The 19,693-nt window shown below is 40.8% G+C and overlaps 1 protein-coding gene across 2 annotated transcripts in view; it reads right to left on the reverse strand.

The window, feature by feature from the left end:
* LAMP2 (lysosomal associated membrane protein 2) overlaps positions 1-19,244 on the reverse strand; it is a 71,062-nt gene extending 51,818 nt beyond the window's left edge. The window contains exon 1 of one of the 2 annotated variants that reach the window (XM_081277577.1): positions 18,955-19,244. The gene's annotated coding sequence lies outside the window, so the exon portion shown is untranslated. The remainder of the gene's footprint in view (positions 1-18,954) is intronic. The other variant, XM_081277576.1, reaches the window with a different exon arrangement.
* Between the last annotated feature and the right edge of the window lie 449 nt (positions 19,245-19,693).

The following is a 19,693-nucleotide window of genomic DNA, read 5'->3' on the forward strand; positions in this document are numbered from 1 at the left end:
TCTATGTTTGTTATGTCAAAATGCATTCTACTGTCATGTATAACTGATTAGAACAAAAAAAATGAAGAATAAAAAAATAAAGCAGCAACAAAAAATATATACAAGTGCTGTATGTAAAAGAAGCAGGCTTTAAGGAAAAAAGATGTGGGCCTTTGGTCATTTCCCTTCCTGAAATTAGCATTTAGAAGATGTCAATAGGAAATGCGGGGGGGGGGGGGTATTTTTATTTTTGGTTATCAGGATAAGAGTACATAACAGTTTTCAACAGTCTTCAACACTTTGGTTTTTCATCCTTCAGAAATTTGCACATCTGGTGTTCAATGGACTCCACTGACATTCATTGTTTATTATTAGGATTTTAATGAGGAAAATAATAGAACCAATGAATGACAGAACTATCAAAATGGCAAACACATTAGGTATCAGGAGGACCATTGCAGTTTCCTCATCTTGAAATGGCCAGCTTAAAATAATAATGATAGTAATATAGGAATGAAGATCTGTGAATGCACCACATGACAGGAAGCCTCATCAGGAAGGGTCAACTCACCTGGGCTTAGTGGCACATACCTGTAATCCTAGCAGCTAGGGAGGCCAAAACAGAAGGATCTTAAATTGAAAGCCAGCCTCAGCAACTATAGAGGCTCTAAGCAACTCAATGAGACCCTGTCTCTAAATAAAAATATAAAAAAGGGCTGGGGAGGGCTGGGGATGTGGCTCAAGCGGTAGCGCGCTCGCCTGGCATGCGTGCGGCCCGGGTTCAATCCTCAGCACCACATACAAACAGAGATGTTGTGTCCACCGAAAACTAAAAAATAAATAGTAAAACAAAATTTAAAAAGGGCTGGGGATGTGGTTCAGTGGTTAAACACCCCAGTACAAAAAAAAAAGGAAGGGTCAACTCATCAAGTGTTGGAGGGTTTATTCTAAAATGTCTATTATTTCATTTAATCTGGAAAAAATAGTTTCCTGTAGAAATAACTTTAAAGAAAATCATTTTTTAGATTTCCCAAGTTTTATGAAAAGATTGGGGAAAATACTCAACTTTAAATGGTAACAGAATACAAAGGTTTTTTTTTTTTAGTGTGTAAATAAATATAACATGGTTTCAATAAGAAATATATTTTAAGACCTATAGAATGACTTAAATATTTTCCTGTATGTGTTACTTCATGTGAATTTTGTATTGTTGGCATTTTACTTAGGAATGCCAGTGGGAAACATAAATTACATAGTAGATACAGTATCATATACCAGAGTTCCTACTCTCCAGGACCAAAATTGTTTCTTTGTTTCTGAGTAAATACAACTTGTCAAGAGAAGTATGGCTCATTAAAAATTAATTTCAAGGGCTGGGGATGTGGCTCAAGCGGTAGCGCGCTCGCCTGGCATGCGTGCGGCCCAGGTTCGATCCTCAGCACCACATACCAACAAAGATGTTGTGTCCGCCGAGAACTAAAAAAATAAATATTAAAAATTCTCTCTCTCTCTCTCTCTCCTCTCTCACTCTCTCTTTAAAAAAAAATGAATTTCAAGCTGGGTCTGATGTGCATACCTGTAATCCTAGTGGCTTGGGAGACTGAGGCAGGTGGATCAGGAGTTCAAAGCCAGCCTCAGCAAAAAGTGAGGTGCTAAGCAACTCAGTGAGACCCTGTCTCTAAATAAAATACAAAACAGGGCTCAGTGGTTGAGTGCTCCTAAATTCAATCCCCAGTACCAAAAAAAAAAAAAAAAAAAAAAAAAAAAGAATTCCAACACTAAATAAATAAATAAATAACAGAAAGAAAAATATTTGCACAACTGGGCCATGATCACCCAGCAGTTTGAGGCCCTGACTCCATTTTATAGCTGTTCTGCCCCTCCGCTCCCTTACATAACTCAAGTTTCCAGAAGCCAGCCTAGAACCATCTTCCAATGTTAACTTCTTTCCAACTCAGCAGCTGCTCAAGTACTCCAGCCTTCATTTTTTTTTTTTTTTTGCAGCTTTTTTCATACTTGCTAACATCTTCCTTTCGAATCATCTATCTAGCCATTTATTCATTGAAGCAATCAGCTTGGTTAGATTCTGTTCTCATGAACATTCCTGTTATTCTTCAGGTACGCCCCCAAGTTCAGGGCTTTGACACTGGCTGTTTTGTCTGCCTGGGACATTCTTCCCTTGAATATCCAGATGGCTAACTCACTTCCTCCAAGTTTTTGCTTAATTGTCACTTTCTTAAAGAAGAGCCTATTTAATACTGACCCCTCCCTGCCATACACACATACACACACACACACACCACCACCACCACCACCACCACCACCACCACACATTTTCAAGCTCTTTTCCTGGCTGCCCATTTCCTTCCTTCCTTCCTTCCTTCCTTCCTTCCTTCCTTCCTTCCTTCCTTCCTTCCTTCTCTCTCTCTCTCTCTCTCTCTCTCTCTCTCTCTCTCTCTCTCTCTCTCTCTCATTCTGAAGGTTCTTTACCACTAACTGCATCCTCACACTTTTGATTTTTAAATTTTAAGGCAGGACCTCATTAAGTTGCTGAGGCTGGCCTCAAACTTACAAACCTTCTGCTTAGTCTCACATGTTGCTGGGATGACAAGTCTGCACTACTGTACCTACTATGCTTTTTAATTTTTTTTTAATTTTTTAGTTATAGGTGGACACAATATCTTTATTTTATTTTTATGTGGTGCTGAGGATCGAACCCAGTGCCTCACACATGCCAGACAAGCGCTCTATGACTGCGCCACATCCCCAGCCCCACCCAGCATGCTCATTTTTAAAATAGCATTTATTTCCCTCTTTTAAAAAAATTGAAAATATTTTTAAAAGTTGTAGATGGACACAATACTTTTATTTTATTTATTTCTTTTTATGTGGTGCTGAGGATTGAATATGCTAGGCAAATGCTCTACCTCTAAACTACAGCCCCAGCATGCACTTATCTTTTTCTAACATGAAATATTGCTTATTATGTTTTTGTGTTTAGTATCTACTTTCCCTCATTAAAATGTTAATGCCACAAAGTAGGGATTTCCATCTTTTATGTTCACTGATAAAAGAACAAGGACCAAGGTAAAGACCAAGAACATTGCCTGTCACATGGCTGATACTCAATAAATGTTGAGTGAATGAATTTATCTTCTCTGTGACTCTATTAGGCCAGACTCTGGGGTAGGACTGTAAAAGAATATGACGAAGTGTGATTTAGAATCTGCCTGTCCAGGAGGGCCATAGTTGTGCACACCTGTAATCCCCTGAGGCAGGAGGATCACAAGTACAGAGACAGTCTCAGCAATTTAGCAAGGCTCTAAACAACTTAGTGAGACCCTGTCTCAAAAGACAAAAGGGCTGGGGATAGCTGGGCACTATGTAACCTCAGTGGCTCTGGAGGCTGATGCAGGAGGATCGGGAGTTCAAAGCCAGCCTCAGTAAAAGCAAGGTGCTAAGCAACTGAGTGAGACCCTGTCTCTAAATAAAATACAAAACAGGGCTAGGGATGTGGCTCAGTGGTTGAGTGCCCCTGAGTTCAATCCCCAGCAGCCCTCCCAAAAGGGGGAGGGCTGGAGAGATACCTCAGTGTTCAATAACTCAGTGCCCCCCGGTTCAATATCCAGTATCCCCCCAACAAAACAACAAACAAACAAAAACCACCAAACAACAATAAAAGTAGTTGGAATGAAATTTATGGGTTTAAATAATATTTTTATTATTATTATTTTTATTGGTTCATGGTACCAAAAACAAAAAAGAAAGAAAGAAAGAAATCTGCCTGTCTAAATACTGTACATATTTGACTTCATTTTGTCTAGTTAGGCTATAAACACTTGGGAGCGAGTACACGAACTTTATTTTGCAACTTGTCTGATGCTCACTCCCTTTCTCTCCCTGTTGTCATTCTAGTGGACAACCATTCTTTTCAAATTTTTCTTCTCTACTCAGTGGAAACAGAGTTTAATCACTCCTTTCACTGATTCTAGGTACTTATGAATATATATGGTATTGAAATAAATGCTTTGGGAAAAAAATGCTTAAAACAAAAATTTTGTTTTGCTCCCCCCCCCCATATTTGTTTGAAAATTTCAAACAATTTTGAATCTTCAAAAGAAAAGGTTGGGGGTGTTTTTACCTTAAGCAAACTTCAACTCCAATAAATGAGAACTCAAACTTATAAAAATAGTTTTGGTCTGGGAGTGGCTATTTGCATTTCAAAGGATGCCTCACTTCAGAGAATTTACTACAGGGTTATTTTGAATAGTTTACTTAGTTGAAAATAAATAATAAACCCAATTGTCCCAAATTGAAGGAATTGGGATTAACTGATCCATGTTCAATTCAGACAATGGACTATTAAACACTCATTAAATGATATTTCTTGGGGCTCAAGATGTCTCAGCCGTGGAGTAGTTACCTAGCATTCATGAAGCCCTGGTTTTGATCCCCAGCGCTGCGGAAAAAAAGGTATGTTCTTAATAAAACTGGAAAATGTAAGCATAAGGGAAAAAGTTTGAAATGAAATTGCATAATTACAATTGTTTTTATAAATCCAAAACAAAAGAACTATAAGATACCAAATTATTACTGCATTATTTCTTTTTTAAAGGTTCTTAAAAATGTATTTATTTATTCTAATTTGTTATACATGACAGCAGAATGCATTTCAATTCACAGTGCACATACAAAACACAATTTTTCATATCTGGTTGTACACAAAGTAGAGTCACACCATTCATGTCTTCATACATGTACTTAGGTTAATGATGTCCATCTCATTCCTTACCACAATATTCTGAGTGTAAATATAGTAAATAATCTCCTGTCTTTTGAATTTTCTGAGTATACATATTTACTTTCTTTTATCCTCTCTCCCTCTCTCTCTTTTGTACTGGGGATTGAACCCAGGGGCACTTTACCTCTCAGCCACATCCCATCCCCAGCCCTTTGTTTTGAGACAGGGCCGTGCTGAATTGGTAAGGCTAACCTGGAAGTTCTGATCTTCCAAATCACTGTGCTTACAGGCACATGCCACCATGTAGGAACCAAGTTTACATATTTTCTACAAGGGGTGTGTTTATTCGTTTTTATTATAAAGGTTAAAATAAACTTTTTTTTTTTTTTTTGGTGCCTGGGATTGAACCCAGGGCCTCATGCTTTCCAGGCAAGCACTCTGTCACTGAGCCACATCCCCAGCCCTAAAATAAACTTTTAAAAACAAAATTCAAGGGGCTGGGGATGTGGCTCAAGCGGTGGCACGCTCACCTGGCATGCGTGAGACCCGGGTTCCATCCTCAGCACCACATACCAACAAAGATGTTGTGTCCGCGGAGAACTAAAAAATAAATATTAAAAATTCTCAAAATAAAAATAAAAACAAAATTCAAGATTTGATTTGTAAAAAGTTAATTTGTAAAATACTTTTCCAAATTGCCACTACTGGGTGTATCTGTGGGGAAGGGAGAAAGAATTTCAGGACTATTTATCAAGACTTTATCTAATTTTTCATTTGCATATGAATGAGCATATAAGATTTATTATACACCGTGGTGTCTACCTACAGTTAATAACACCATACTGCATACTTGAAAATTGCTAAGAAAACAGATTTTGTGTTCTTATCACACAAAGAGTATGGGAGGTAATGTTTATGTTGTTTAGCTTGAATTGGCCATTCCATAATGTATACATATATCAAAACATCATGTACATCACAAGTATAAACTTTATGCATCAACATATATCAATAAATATATATGGTTTTATTCATCAAAGGAAAGGAAAAAGAAACAGGGAGAGTGATTATTTTTAGTTATACACGATAGCAGAATCCATTTTAATATAATTATAAAAGCATGGAATATATCTTATTCAAGTTAGAGACCAATTCCTATGTATGCACATGGGGGTGGGATTCACTGTTGTTTCATATATGTACTTGGAAAATTATGTCAGATTTTTTCCAGTCTTTTCTTTTCCTATCCTCCCTCCCTTCCCTCTACTCCCCATTGTTTTGATTCTTGTTTTTAAAAGTTAAAAGTAATTTCGTTCTTTGTGTGGAATGAAGGGATTCGTTTCAAATGCTTCATAGTGGCACATAGGACAGTACAAAAAAAGGTGAAGGCGGTGATGACAAACCAATAAATTAAAGGAGGTTGTTTGGAAAAATCGCTGAGTCAAGAGTCGGGCAATCACGTGAATACTTTAATAAAAACGAAACTTAACCAGACGTGGTTAGCCTCCCCTCCCCTCTCCGCCCCCTCCTGCTGTTGTTAAAGGGCTGGGGAGCGTCGGTTTAGTCTCTCCATGGTTTCTCCACTGGGCGGAGCCCTGAAAGGGAGTTGGCGGAACACGGGGATGGGGCGGGGCTGGCGCCTGTTCCGGCACTGGGGTGAGGGTTGTGGGAACACGAACTCGTGGATCTGGGAGAAACATAGGCCTTTGAGTCTGTTGCGCTTGGTACTTTTGCTGGGCCTGCTGAAGCTGTGGGAGGTCGAGGTCGCTGCCAGTGATCAAGGCGACCTTCTCTGCGAAGTGACTATTGTACTTGGAGCTAGTGACTCCGAAGGCTTTGCAGCTTTCTAGGCATCCCTCCAGGCGCTTTCTCCCCCTGGAGGTCTCGGCTTTAACTGCAGCTTGTTTTTACAGTGTTGATGCTGCTTTATTCTTGGCTTTGGCGCCAAGAGTAGTATTCAGTTCTTACCGGTTAATTATGGCCTTCTCCAGAAAAGAGCAATAAAGTGCTGTCCTTTATGTGTGAAGTTGATGCCTGCTGGCTCGGATTCCCCCTGGCCCCCGGGGCTTGGTGCCGGCCCTGGTTTCTTGTGTGCACGCCAAAGAGGCCAGCTCCCAAGGCCTTGAAAGATTTGTGGTGTCTGTTTTCATATTCAGCCTATAACAGTCATGTGGGAACGTCCTGACCTGCTTGGGTCTGATAAGGTTCCTGGTTGAAGGCTTAGTATGAGTCGACAAGGACCACCTGCCCCCCTCCGTCCTTGCTTCTGCCTACCAGTAACTTTCCATTCTGTCTGAAAGAAATATATAAGTATGAGCTGAGATAATAAAGAGAGAGACTCTCCCTGGATGAAGAACCTTGGTGTCCTGTGAATTTGTTAACCCTGACGTCTCCCGCCGACTCGGTCCATTTTCCGGACGCGGCATTTGGAGGTTCCTACCGAGATCGGAAAGCGGAGGTAAGCGGACAGGGCTCCCTCCACGAAGAGGGAGGATTGGAAGCCTGAAGGGGTCCTTCCAAAGCCTTCGTAAAGAGAAGGGGAAGCCTTCGTAAAGAGAAGGGGAAGCCTTCGTAAAGAGAAGGGGAAAAAGAAGCCTTCCATAAGAGAAGGGGAAAAGTTGAAATCTAAACTAAGAACAGGTAGCTACCATGGGTAACTCAGCAGCCAAAGTTCGTCTGGCCAACGAACTCAGAGAGCTGCTGAACACACAAGGAACAGGAATAAAAACAAAAACTGCAACAGAATTCGTTGAAGTTATTGCCCAGGCATGTCCTTGGTTTCTGACAGGGGGATTTCTTAATAACAATGATTGGGATCAGGTCAGATGTGATTTACAAAGATTGTTGAGGGATCAAGGTCCGGAAAGTATCCCAATCGCCACTTTCTCTTTATGGAGATTGGTTAAAGATGCTTTGTTAATAGATAAAATAAAGATTAAGGAACAGCTTGCAGAATGTGAACAAGTCCTTGACCAGGTCCAGGAAGAGCAAATGGCAGAGTCCTTACCCCTTTCCCATTATTCTTTCACATCTCCTTCTTCATTCTTAGATCCACCCTAGCTGCTCTCAACCCTGCCTTCTCATCTTCCCCCTCCCTAATAGGCCCACAGAAAAGTCTTAACTGACCTTCTCCAAAATATTCACCATGGCTTATTTTAGGATTTTCAACAAAAGAATCTCTACAAAAAAGTTCAATGTGGATAAATTTCCTATTTTCATATTGCCCTGTTTTATTTGGCTACTGTCTGAAAAGATCAGCACTCCAGGCAGGAGTTAGACACTCCCTTACTAGTTTTTCACAAAAATATGTAAACAAGGCCTCTAGCCTTGAGCTGGGCTTCACAGTGCTGAGTACATTTCTAAGATAAGGGAGTTACTAACTGGGCTCCATGGTAACAGCTGGCAGGAGGAGGAACTGGAAAGGGAGATAGAGGAACTGGAGGGTCAAATGAAGAAGTCAAGATTTAAGGCACCTACGGCCCCGATCCCTGTTGTGCTCCCTCCTTATAACCCTGATTGGGACGAGGACAACCCCAGAAGGTGGGGGGGGGGGAGAGGTTCAGTGGCAGCCTAAGACGGCCCAAACTTTTCCAGTAATTGAAAACCTGGATGCCGATGGACAGCCAGCCAGAGTGCATTTCCTTTAGCCTTTAAAGATATCAAACAACTTAAGGAGGCAATTACAAATTATGGGCCTCATGCTCCCTTTACATTAACCCTCTTTGAGTCTTTCTCAGCTAATCAGTTGGCTCCTAATGATTGGCAACAACTCTGTAGGGCTGTCTTATCAGGAGGAGATTTTTTGTTATGGAAAAGTGAATATCATGAGAGATGCCGTGAGTTGGCCCAAATTAATCAGAATGCAGGTCATCCACAGAGGAATGCAGAAATGTTGACGGGGACTGGGCAATATGCCACCATTGACCAACAGATAAATTTTAACCCAGGCGTTTACGCTCAGATTGCCGCAGCTGCTGTGCATGCCTGGAAGGCCTTACCCGTCTCCAAAACAGAGGCTAAAATTTCAAAAATCTCTCAAGGACCTTCTGAGCCATATTCAGACTTTACAGCCCGCCTAATGCAGGCAGCGGGAAAAATATTCCCAAACCTGGAACAGGCCATGCCTTTGATTAAGCAATTGGCTTATGAAAATGCTAATACCTACTGCCAAAATGCCATAAAGTCCTCACGAGCCAAAAGTGTTGATGATATGATTAGAGCATGCAAGGATATAGATGGGCCCCATATCACTGGTCAAGTTCTGGCCGCGGCCCTTAAGACTGGTTTTCAAAAATCTAACAATCAAGGGGTTAACCTGAGGGAATGCTTTAAATGTGGCAAAAGGGGTCACCTACAAAGAGATTGCCCGGAATTTCATAACAATCCTGGCGGAGATAAACCTGGACTTTGTCCCCGCTGCCGTAAAGGCAGACACTGGGGTAGTAAATGCCAGTCCAGATGGGACATTGATGGAAACCCCATATCGTCGGGAAACGGGAACAGGGGCCCGCCCCGGGCCTGGAAGCCAGAGTGTATGGGGCGGTACAGAGACAGAACAAGCTGCTACCGCAGTAAGATCTTAGCCAGGCGGGGAAAAATGCAGACAAAATCAAACAAAATGTAATCGGCTAGGAAAACTTGGGGAACTTTTGCCTCCAAAATGAGCAGCGGACTCCATGTTGTTTGCATCACCATGGTAACCATGGGGTGCCTGGCCCGAAGAGCGGCTTCCTGGTCCCACCTTCCACACTCTTGGGGGCTACCGATTGGTTCTTCCACAGTCACTCAGACAGGACTTCTGGTCCCGCCTTCCAGCCACTAACCTGTACTGCTGTGTTTCAGATTTCTACCGGAGCTGCTCAGAGCCTGTATTTTTAAAAGATGCCTACCTGTAAATGCTAACGAAAGATATCTTTTTCAGACAAAATTTAATTCTACAAGTTTCTATGTTACAGTCCTAAATTTAAGCTAGTTCTAAGTTAAATAACCTGACTTTTTCTTTATAGTTGTGTTACTAAATAATGTTCTATTGATGAGAGATATCAAATATGCTTCTTTATATTTTACTTTTAATTTTGGAAGTTATGAGGATGCATTTGCTTGCCACAGGAACAAGCCGGCAAAGTTCCTGTGATGACCAAAAAATCCTTATTCTAATTGCTAACTATAAAAATAAAAATGTATACTCAAGGATCTTATTTCAGTACATCAAGTGACGTCACATAGAAGAGTGCACTCCTAGTTAAAAATAAATTAAAATGGATCCAAATATTTTAAGACCACGTGGTTACATAAAGTTAATACAATTATAAGTTAAGTTCTTATTCTTAAATATATATTTTTTAGATATTTAAATAACCTATATTTGTTAATCCATAAATTAATTAGCACATGCCTAATTGATTAGTTAATATATATTTGCCTAATTGTTTTCCTCCAACAGGAAACCCATAATTTATGTTTTATATTTACATTTATCAAGGTACTCTGCCTTTTCAGTTACAGATATTTGAGATAAGTGTGTTTACTATAAATTTACTTTTAAGTGAAAATACAATCAAGTAGTTTCTAATTCTCAAGGTTACTGTTTAAACTTATAAGATGATAAATTATTATAATTATTTCTACAAAATATCTAAGGGTTTTAACTATATTTTCATTGATATTTCTTATTAAAGTATAATAATTTGTTTATAGATTCTAAGGTTTTCAGAAATTGTTCCAAAGTATATATTTTTTTTAAGAAAAAGGTGCTTCAACAAAGAAAAAGCACACATGGATCCTAAAAAGAAGAAAGAAATCATCTTTGGGTAAAACAAGGTCTTTATATTCATTTTCCAAAAAAAAAAAAAAAAAAAAAAAAAAAAGGGAGAAAAAGATTTTTATATTGATATCTAAACAGATGATGTAAAAAGTTAGAACAATTAAAAAAGAGATTTATACATACTAAACTGACTATAATTAATTTAAGGGTATTTCAGGTTATTTTCCTAATTTAACTATACTAATGTGAGCAAAAATTTTGTCCATATTTTGACATGATAAACACCTATTAAAATGTAAGTTTATTTCTTTAAAGAAAGATCCTTATTGCCTAATAATTCTTACTGTTTAAGATAAAGATTAAGTTTGGTAAATAAATTCACATTGTTGATTAAACATTAAGTATATTGAACTACTAACTTAAACCCCTGTATGACCTTTTGAGAGGAGGCCCCTCACCCACCTCCCTGCGAAAACCTACTCCAGAAGCCTTGAAGGCACTTAGATTGACAGAGACAGCCTTACAAGAGATACAGGTAACGCAGGTGGACTACTCCCAGTCCTTGTTATTCATTGTTCTGTCGTCAAAACTCACCCCGACTGGAGTCTTTTGGCAAACAGGTCCCATCTATTGGGTCCATTTACCCACTTCTAACTCTTGGGTGATAACTCCCTTTTGTGAACTAGTGATAAATCTGATCTGGAAAGCCAAATATTTGGGTGATGCACTGTTTGAAAAAACTTTTGACATTCTCATTCAACCTTATACCCAGGATATGATTTTAAAATTACAACAAGAACATGATCTTTGGTGTCTCTTCCTTTGTAATTTCAAAGGTCAAATTGATAATCACTCTCCCCGACATAAACTTCTAGAAGACCTTAAAAAATGTCCTATTATTTTTCCTAAAATTATTAAAGGGGAACTTATCCCGGGAGCTCAGACTGTTTATACAGACGGAGCAAAAGGGGGGTTTGCTGTTGTTTTTGATGGATCTCAAGTAATTCAACACCCTGTTCCTAAACTGTCTGCCCAAAGATCAGAAGTTGAGGCTCTAATTATGGCCCTTAAACTATACAATTCCATCCCACTTAATGTGTATACTGATAGTCTCTATGTTGCTAATTTAGCCTCAGTTATTGAAACAGCCCCTTATATTGGCAGGCAATCTACTATCATGGAACAATTACAAACAGTTCAACTTCTTGTTTGGGCTAGACGAGATCCTTTATTCATTGGACATATCCGAGGACACTCAGAGCTCCCTGGGCCTCTGGCGGAGGGTAATGCTAAAGCAGATGCCGCCACTTATAATATGGGCCTAGTATACACCATAACCAAGTATGATGAGGCCTCACAACTCCATGCTAAATTCCATCTAAATGCACAATCTTTACGCTTCCGCACAGGATGCTCGCGTGATCAAGCTTTACAAATTGTTTCCCTATGCCCAGTATGTGCTCCATTTCTTCATTTTCCCAATTTGGGTGTTAACCCTAGAGGCTTACACCCCACTGATATCTGGCAAACTGATGCTACCCACTTCCCTAGTTTTGGTAAGCTGTCTTTTGTACATGTTTCTATTGATACATACTTTGGCTATATCTTTGTTACATTACACACTGGGGAAAAGGCCAAAGATGTTATTGGACATCTCTTAAAAGCTTTCTCTTGCATGGGCAGTCCACGTTGTCTCAAAACAGACAATGGACCCGCATATATAAGCCAAACAGTTCAACGGTTCTGCACCCAATGGGAGATTGAACACAAAACAGGTATTCCTTATAACCCCCAGGGACAAACAATTGTGGAACGAGCCCATCAACATTTAAAAATTTATCTACAAAAAATAAAGGAGGGGGAAATATATAGATGCTGCCAGGGACCTAAGGCCTATTATTGTGCCTCGTGGGGATGTGAAACCTTTAGTAATGGGTATTGTCTTAAGAATTCACCCAGGAATGACTATGCCCACTTCTGGCAAACAATAGAGGGAGAATCAAATATTACTATTCAGTTTACTTCCAATGGAAAACAACAACCAGATTGGACTCAAGGATATCTCTGGGGGCTGCGTATTTACACCCCCGGACAGTACAATCCTGGCCTGCTTTTTTGGCTCAAATTGACCATAGAACAGCCTACTGGAAGTCTAATAGGACCTAATCAGGTGCTCGGAGACCAAAAGGCCCCATCTGGACCCAAGCAGCCCACAGCCCCAACAGTAAAACCTTCCCCCAGCGGTCAAACAATAACTATGGGCTATCAAACCTTTGATTATACCCCTGAGCCCATACACCCTGGAACTGGAGATCGTCTTCTTAATTTGGTCCGAGGAGCCTTTTTCGCTCTCAATGCCACTAATCCTAACAGGACCCAAGATTGCTGGCTATGCTTGACCTCCAGGCCGCCCTATTATGAAGGGGTAGCAATACTGTCTAAATTATCCTCTAATACCACTGCAGATCCCAAATGTTATTCTCTGCCCAGCTATAAGTTAACTATCACGGAGGTCATGGGACAAGAGGTTTGCTTGGGAAAGGTGCCATCTCTGCAACATCACCCGACTAATAAATCAATCCCAATCTGATTATATGTGGGGTCCCAAAGGGTCCTAATTTGCTTACATTACTGGGTTAACTCCCTGTGTTTCCATGGCAGTCCTAAATACAACTACTGATTTCTGTGTGCTGATACAATTATGGCCGAGGATATCTTATCATGGATCAGACTATGTCCTGGGACACCTTGAGGGACATACTCGGCTCCCCAGAGAACCAATAACTATGACTATTGCCCTCCTATTGGGCATAGGCAGAATAGCAACTGGAATAGGAACCGGGACAGCCGCCTATGTCCAGGGAGGTCAATTACTAAATTTACAAATGGCTATGAATGAGGATTTAACAGCCATGGCCAAGTCAATTACCGCTTTGGAAAAGTCCCTCACCTCCCTCTCTGAAGTTGTGTTACAAAATAGGAGGGGATTAGATTTATTGTTCCTAAGGGAAGGAGGGTTATGTGTGGCTTTAAAGGAACAGTGTTGCTTTTATGCAGATCATACTGGGGTAGTCCGTGAAACTATGGAAAAGGTCACGGAAAGATTGGCTAAAAGACAAAAGGAGTTTGAAGCACAACAAGGATGGTTTGAACAATGGTTTAAAAATACCCCATGGCTAACTCCTTTGATATCCACTGTAATGGGACCGCTTTTCGGTCTCCTTCTTATAGTTGCTGTAGGCCCCTGCCTAGTTAAGAGAGTGACACAATTTATTAAAGATCAAATTAACATTCTGACTTCTAAGCCAATACAGGTCCATTATCAACACCTACAAACCAAGGATGATTTTGCTGAAGTTTGTCTCCGACCGATTCGAAGATGATTTTTCTACAATGATCCCTGCTTCATGCCTTCCTCCTTTTGCCCCCTTCTTTTTCTTCTTTATTCCTCTCCTCTGACTCTATGCCTTGTCGAACCAGAACCAATTAAAAACCCAATAATGACTGGCTGAATAGATACCACTGAACGCCTTGACTACAACAAGCTGATCTTGTAGTACCCAGAGACGGGCAACTTTCACGCTTGCACTGCAACCTAAGACAGGGGAATGGGGCCTCCCCAAAGACGGGTAAGCAGTGTAAGGATAGTGAACGACCTAAGACAGGGGCTACTTGATTCCCTTTGGCGTGCAACAAACAAAAGAGGGGGAACTGCTGGCTCGGATTCCCCCTGGCCCCCGGGGCTTGGTGCCGGCCCTGGTTTCTTGTGTGCACGCCAAAGAGGCCAGCTCCCAAGGCCTTGAAAGATTTGTGGTGTCTGTTTTCATATTCAGCCTATAACAGTCATGTGGGAACGTCCTGACCTGCTTGGGTCTGATAAGGTTCCTGGTTGAAGGCTTAGTATGAGTCGACAAGGACCACCTGCCCCCCTCCGTCCTTGCTTCTGCCTACCAGTAACTTTCCATTCTGTCTGAAAGAAATATATAAGTATGAGCTGAGATAATAAAGAGAGAGACTCTCCCTGGATGAAGAACCTTGGTGTCCTGTGAATTTGTTAACCCTGACGTCTCCCGCCGACTCGGTCCATTTTCCGGACGCGGCAGATGCCCCTGACTCCACTGGCGGGAGATGCTTTGAAGTCTTTCTCCAGCCTGCCTACTCACCTGGTGTGCTTTATGCAAGCAGGAACCTGCTCCAAAGCCTAGTGCGTTTCCAGGGATGACACCAGGGGGCTGCAAATGCTAAAGTAGATAGAGATGACTTCCATCGCTCAATGTAAACACAAGGCACACTCATTTCCCACATATACGCATGTCAAAACTCACCAGATTGTATATTTGAAATATGTGTAGTTTATTATGTTAAGCATGCCTCAAAAAAAGTTGTTTAATTAAAAAAAAATTGTAGATGTACAGAATGTCTTTATTTTATTTGTTATGTTCTGCTAAGGGTTGAACCCAGTGTCTCTCATGTGTTAGGCAAGATTTCTGCCACTGAGCCGTGCCCCAGACCCATTTATTTTAATTTTTAATTTTTTTGTGATATTGGGGATTTAAGCCAAGGAGTTATACCACTGAGCTAGTCTCCAGCCCTTTTAAATTTTATTTTTTTAAAAATTTGAGACAAGGCCTGGCTACATTGATAAGGCTGGCCTTAAACTTGAGATCCTCCTTTGAATAAGTAGTAAAACTTTTTTAAAAAGCACATTCCCGGGATTAAATAATAAATGTTAGCCAGGCATAGTGAAACACACCTGTAATCCCAGTGACTCAGGAGGCTGAGACAGGAGGATATCAATTTCCAGGCCAGCCTCAGCAACTTACAAAACCCTATCTCAAAATTTAAAAAAAGGACTATGGATGTAGTTGGCAGTAAAGCATCTCTAGGATCAATACTCAGTACTGGAAAACAAACAAACACAAAATCACAAATGATAATCCAGTCAGAAGTAGTAAAACCAACTTTGCCTGGACACTCTCAGTTTATACCCATTCTCCTGCATCTCATCCAATTTAGCATTTGTCTCACTTTTTTTTTCATTTTTTAAAATTATTTTTTAGGGGCTGGGGATGTGGCTCAAGCGCTAGCGCGCTTGCCTGGCATGCGTGCGGCCCAGGTTCGATCCTCGATCCTCAGCACCACATACAAACAAAGATGTTGTGTCCGCTGAAAACTAAAAAATAAATATTAAAATTTTTAAAAAAAATTTAAAAAAATAAAATTATTTTTTAGTTGTAGTTGGACACAATACCTTTATTTTTATTTATTTTTATGTGATGCTGAGGATTGAACCCAGGGCCTAGCACATGCTAGATGAGCACTCTACCACTGAGCCACAACCCCAGCCCCACATTTTTTTCATTTTTGAACTAAATATCAGTATTAATAGTTGCATTAGGGCGGGAGATATAACTCAGTTACATTTGCCTAGCATATGCAAGGCTCTGGGTTCCCTCCCCAGTGCTACAAACAAAAGAAAACAAAACAAAAAACAAACAGTTGCATTAAAATAATTTGGTTTAGGTTTGGTAGAATGCCACTTTGAACATTCCATTTCTGGAGTTCTTCCTTTAATTCTCACATAATTAAATCTGAAAGTCAACCAGTGGATTATCCATCCCTTTTTCTAACCCTGTCTGGATAGAACATAATTAACCTCTCCATCAAGAAATTCAGGCAAGGAGCTCCCTGATGACAGGAAATGAGCCCCAATACACATAGGGACAGCTGGCAAATCCTAGGTAGTGGTGGGAGAAGTTTTTGACATCATCCAACTGCCTGCTACTTGACATATATGAGTCAGTGTTTCCCTGGCCTGTGAATTCCATATATTAATTTCAGAAGCTATCAAGCCAGCAATTAGCAGTGTCAGTAGGTCAGGTGTACATGAAATATGTGTGGGAAACAGGCTGAGGAGCTTTGCCAGAGTAGATAGAACAGTCTTAGCATTCTTGCAACAGTGGTTGTGTAATTTATACATGGCATAAATGCAAAACTGTTTTATTTATTTATGTTTTTTATTTGTAGATGCACACAATACCTTTATTTTATTGTTTATTTATATGTGGTGCTGAGAATCGAACCCAGTGTCTCACACATGCTAGGCAAGCGCTCTACCACTGAGCCACATCCCAGGCCCATTGTTTTATTGTTAATGTTTTCTAAAAAAATTGCAATGAGCCATTTTAGTTAGAGGCCTCCCTCTGAAATTGAGAGCAACTTCCTCCTGCCTAGAATGGAAGCTGAAGGGCTGCCCTAACCATGGCCTCAAAGGCATCAAGGAAGCTTAAAATGGAGATTGCTCCCTTTGCAGGCCTATTAGCACAGTCTAATGAAATCAGCATATGTGTATTTTCTGCCTTTTTCTTTTTGCCACCTCTTCTCTTTTAAAAACTTTGCTCACCTTCAGAGATTTTGAATATGGAAATTTTGAAACAATAGTGTTTTCTCTCTTTCTGCAAAGCTGGCTTTGAATAAGCCTATTTTTCTAACTTATTTGACTCCAGATATTTCTGGAGCAACATGGTGTATCCTAGACTCTTCCAATCTGGGCAGGTATTGGTGCCGCCCAGTAGCATGAGTAGTAATGAACACAAATAAATGAAAGTACCTGTTTGCTGGAAATGTAGATATCAAATGTCATGATGTGCATGTAACTCATACAAATGTTGTTTGATATTTACTACCTGTGGTGGCCATAGTGCTATAATTGACCACACAAAAACCAAAAGACACAATCTGTTGGACAAGCATAAGGATTTACATCAGAAGGCACTGGATATTTTAAGAATATGCTCAAGGCCAGGAGTGGTGGCACACACCTATAAATCCAGTGGCTAAGGAGGCTAAGGTAGGAGGATTGCAAGTCCAAAGCCGCCTCAGCAATTTAGTGAGGCCCTAAGCAACTTAGTAAGACCCTGTCTCAAAATAAAAAAAATAAAGAGGCTAGAGATGGGGCCAGTGGTTAAGCACCCCTGGGTTCAATCCCTGGTACCAAAAATGTAAAATAAAATAAAATAAAATAATAAATAGAGCTGGAGATGTGGCTCAGTGGTCAAGTACCCCTGAGTTTAATCCCCAGTACCCCCTACCCCCTACCTCCACAAAAAGAAAGAAGCCAGGGGCAGAAAGACAAGTACCACATAATCTCACTCATATGTGGAACCTAAAATAGTTGATCTCATAGAAGTTAAGAGTAGAATGGTGGTTACCAGCATCTAGGGACAGTAGCAGGGAGGGAGGAATGGGAAAAGGTTAATCAATAGGTACTAAATTACAGTTAGAAGCAAGAAGTTTTAATTTAGAAAAAAAACACTATACAAATCAAAGCAAGTAGAGGAAAAGGAACAGGGAAAGGGAGATGGGAAGGGAAGGAAGAAGAGAGGGAAAGGGGAAATATTGGAGAATAAATTGGAACCAAATTATATTTCATGCATGTATAGTAATATCAAAATTAACCCTGCCATTATGTATAACTATAATACACTTACAATAAAAAGATGGCCAGCACAGTGGCACACACCTGTAATCCCAGCTACTTAGGAGGGTTGAAGTTCAAGGCCATTTTGTGCAATTTAGGGAGACACTGTTTCAAAATAAGATTTTAAAAAGATATTCTGGTATGGTATTGCGCAGTAGGGTGAGTATAGATAACAATAATGTGCTATACATGTCGAAAAGCTGGAAGAAAGGAGTTTCAATGTTTTCACCATAAAGAAATGATATTTTAGAACATAAACATTCATACAGTTATCTGATGTACACATTGTTTGGCCACAATGAACATGAAGAGTGCTACAATGAACATAATGAACATGGAAAGTGCAGATGTCTATTCCACCTGATTTTTTCCCCTTTGGTACCAGGGATTGAACTCAGGAGCACTCAACCACTGAGCCCCATTCCCAACCCTATTTTGTATTTTATTTAGAGACAAGGTCTCACTGAGTTGCTTAGCATACTACTTTTGCTGAGGATGGCTTTGAATTCTAAATCCTCCTGCCTCAGCCTCCCAAGCTGCTGGGATTACAGGTGTGCACCACCACACCTGGCTAATCACCCTACTACTTTTGCTATGTTTAAATATTCAGATAATCAATATAAATATAATTTTGCTTTAATAAAACAAACATGTTATTTTCATTTTTTTTAAAGAAAGGGTTGTATTTTTGATGGTGGATTTTTCATACCAACATAAAGAAATCAATATTTAGTCCAAAATAAAAATTTTAGAAGTTATGCAGTTATTTTTAGAGCTGTCTTGACTCAGAAGTGTATTAGTTTGGACAAGAATTCATACTAAGTATAGCATAAGTAACTTTAGCTTTGTCAGCAGACAGCCTGGGCTTCAATCCCAGTTCTGTCACTTGGGTAGCTTTGTGACCTTAGTTAAGCTAATTCAATCTTATACTCAGTTTCCTCATCTTTAAAATGGGGATGAGGCCCCGCCCGCGCCGCTTGCCGCACTTACGCGTCCTGAGCGGCCTCTGCGACGTCTAGGGCAGGTGTCACCGAGGGCGCTGACCCGCGCTGGGCCGGCGGGGGCTCGCGGGTGGGCTCCCTCGTGCCAGGCTTCTCCCTCCGGAGGGAGGCGAGGCCGCGACCGGCGGGCGGGCGCCGCGGTCGGCCCCAGGCGCCTGGGCGCAGCTCAGATGCAGGGGTTAGAGAAACCCGCGGACGCCAGGGCCACTTCCCTGTGACGTCGCGGGTGATGCGCCATCTCACGAGCACTGTGGGCCCTCCAGTGGTCAGCGCGAGGGAACTCTGACCTCCGCAAGCCTGCGGAGGACAACGTGGGGCCCCAGGCCCGGCCGGGTTCTGTTTGCCTCTGGCGGGAGCGCGACATGGCCCGGGGAGGTTCCTGCCAGGAAGCCTCACGGTCGGGGACACCACCGGGCACCTCCTACGCCCATGTGTGAGGTTCTGGACAACCTGTTGGGGACCCAGCCGGCACAGGCTGATTACACTGACCGTATTTTATTTCCTATGTTCTTTTTTATTTTTTCTTAACAGTACTTTTATTGCAACATCATGTAACTTACTGAACTGTTTACAAATGCAATGCTCGGCCTTTGAGACGATTAAAAAAAAAACTTTTAAGAACTAGAATTTTACATCGTGATTTGTTTGACTTGTTACTATAGTGAAAATTAAGAGAAGAAATTTTGAAGCAGAAATATAATGATTTTCACACAAAGAGAGACTCATAT

This window comes from Spermophilus citellus (assembly GCF_964194105.1).
Source record: "Spermophilus citellus genome assembly, chromosome: X".
NCBI classification, from domain to species: Eukaryota; Metazoa; Chordata; class Mammalia; order Rodentia; family Sciuridae; genus Spermophilus; species Spermophilus citellus.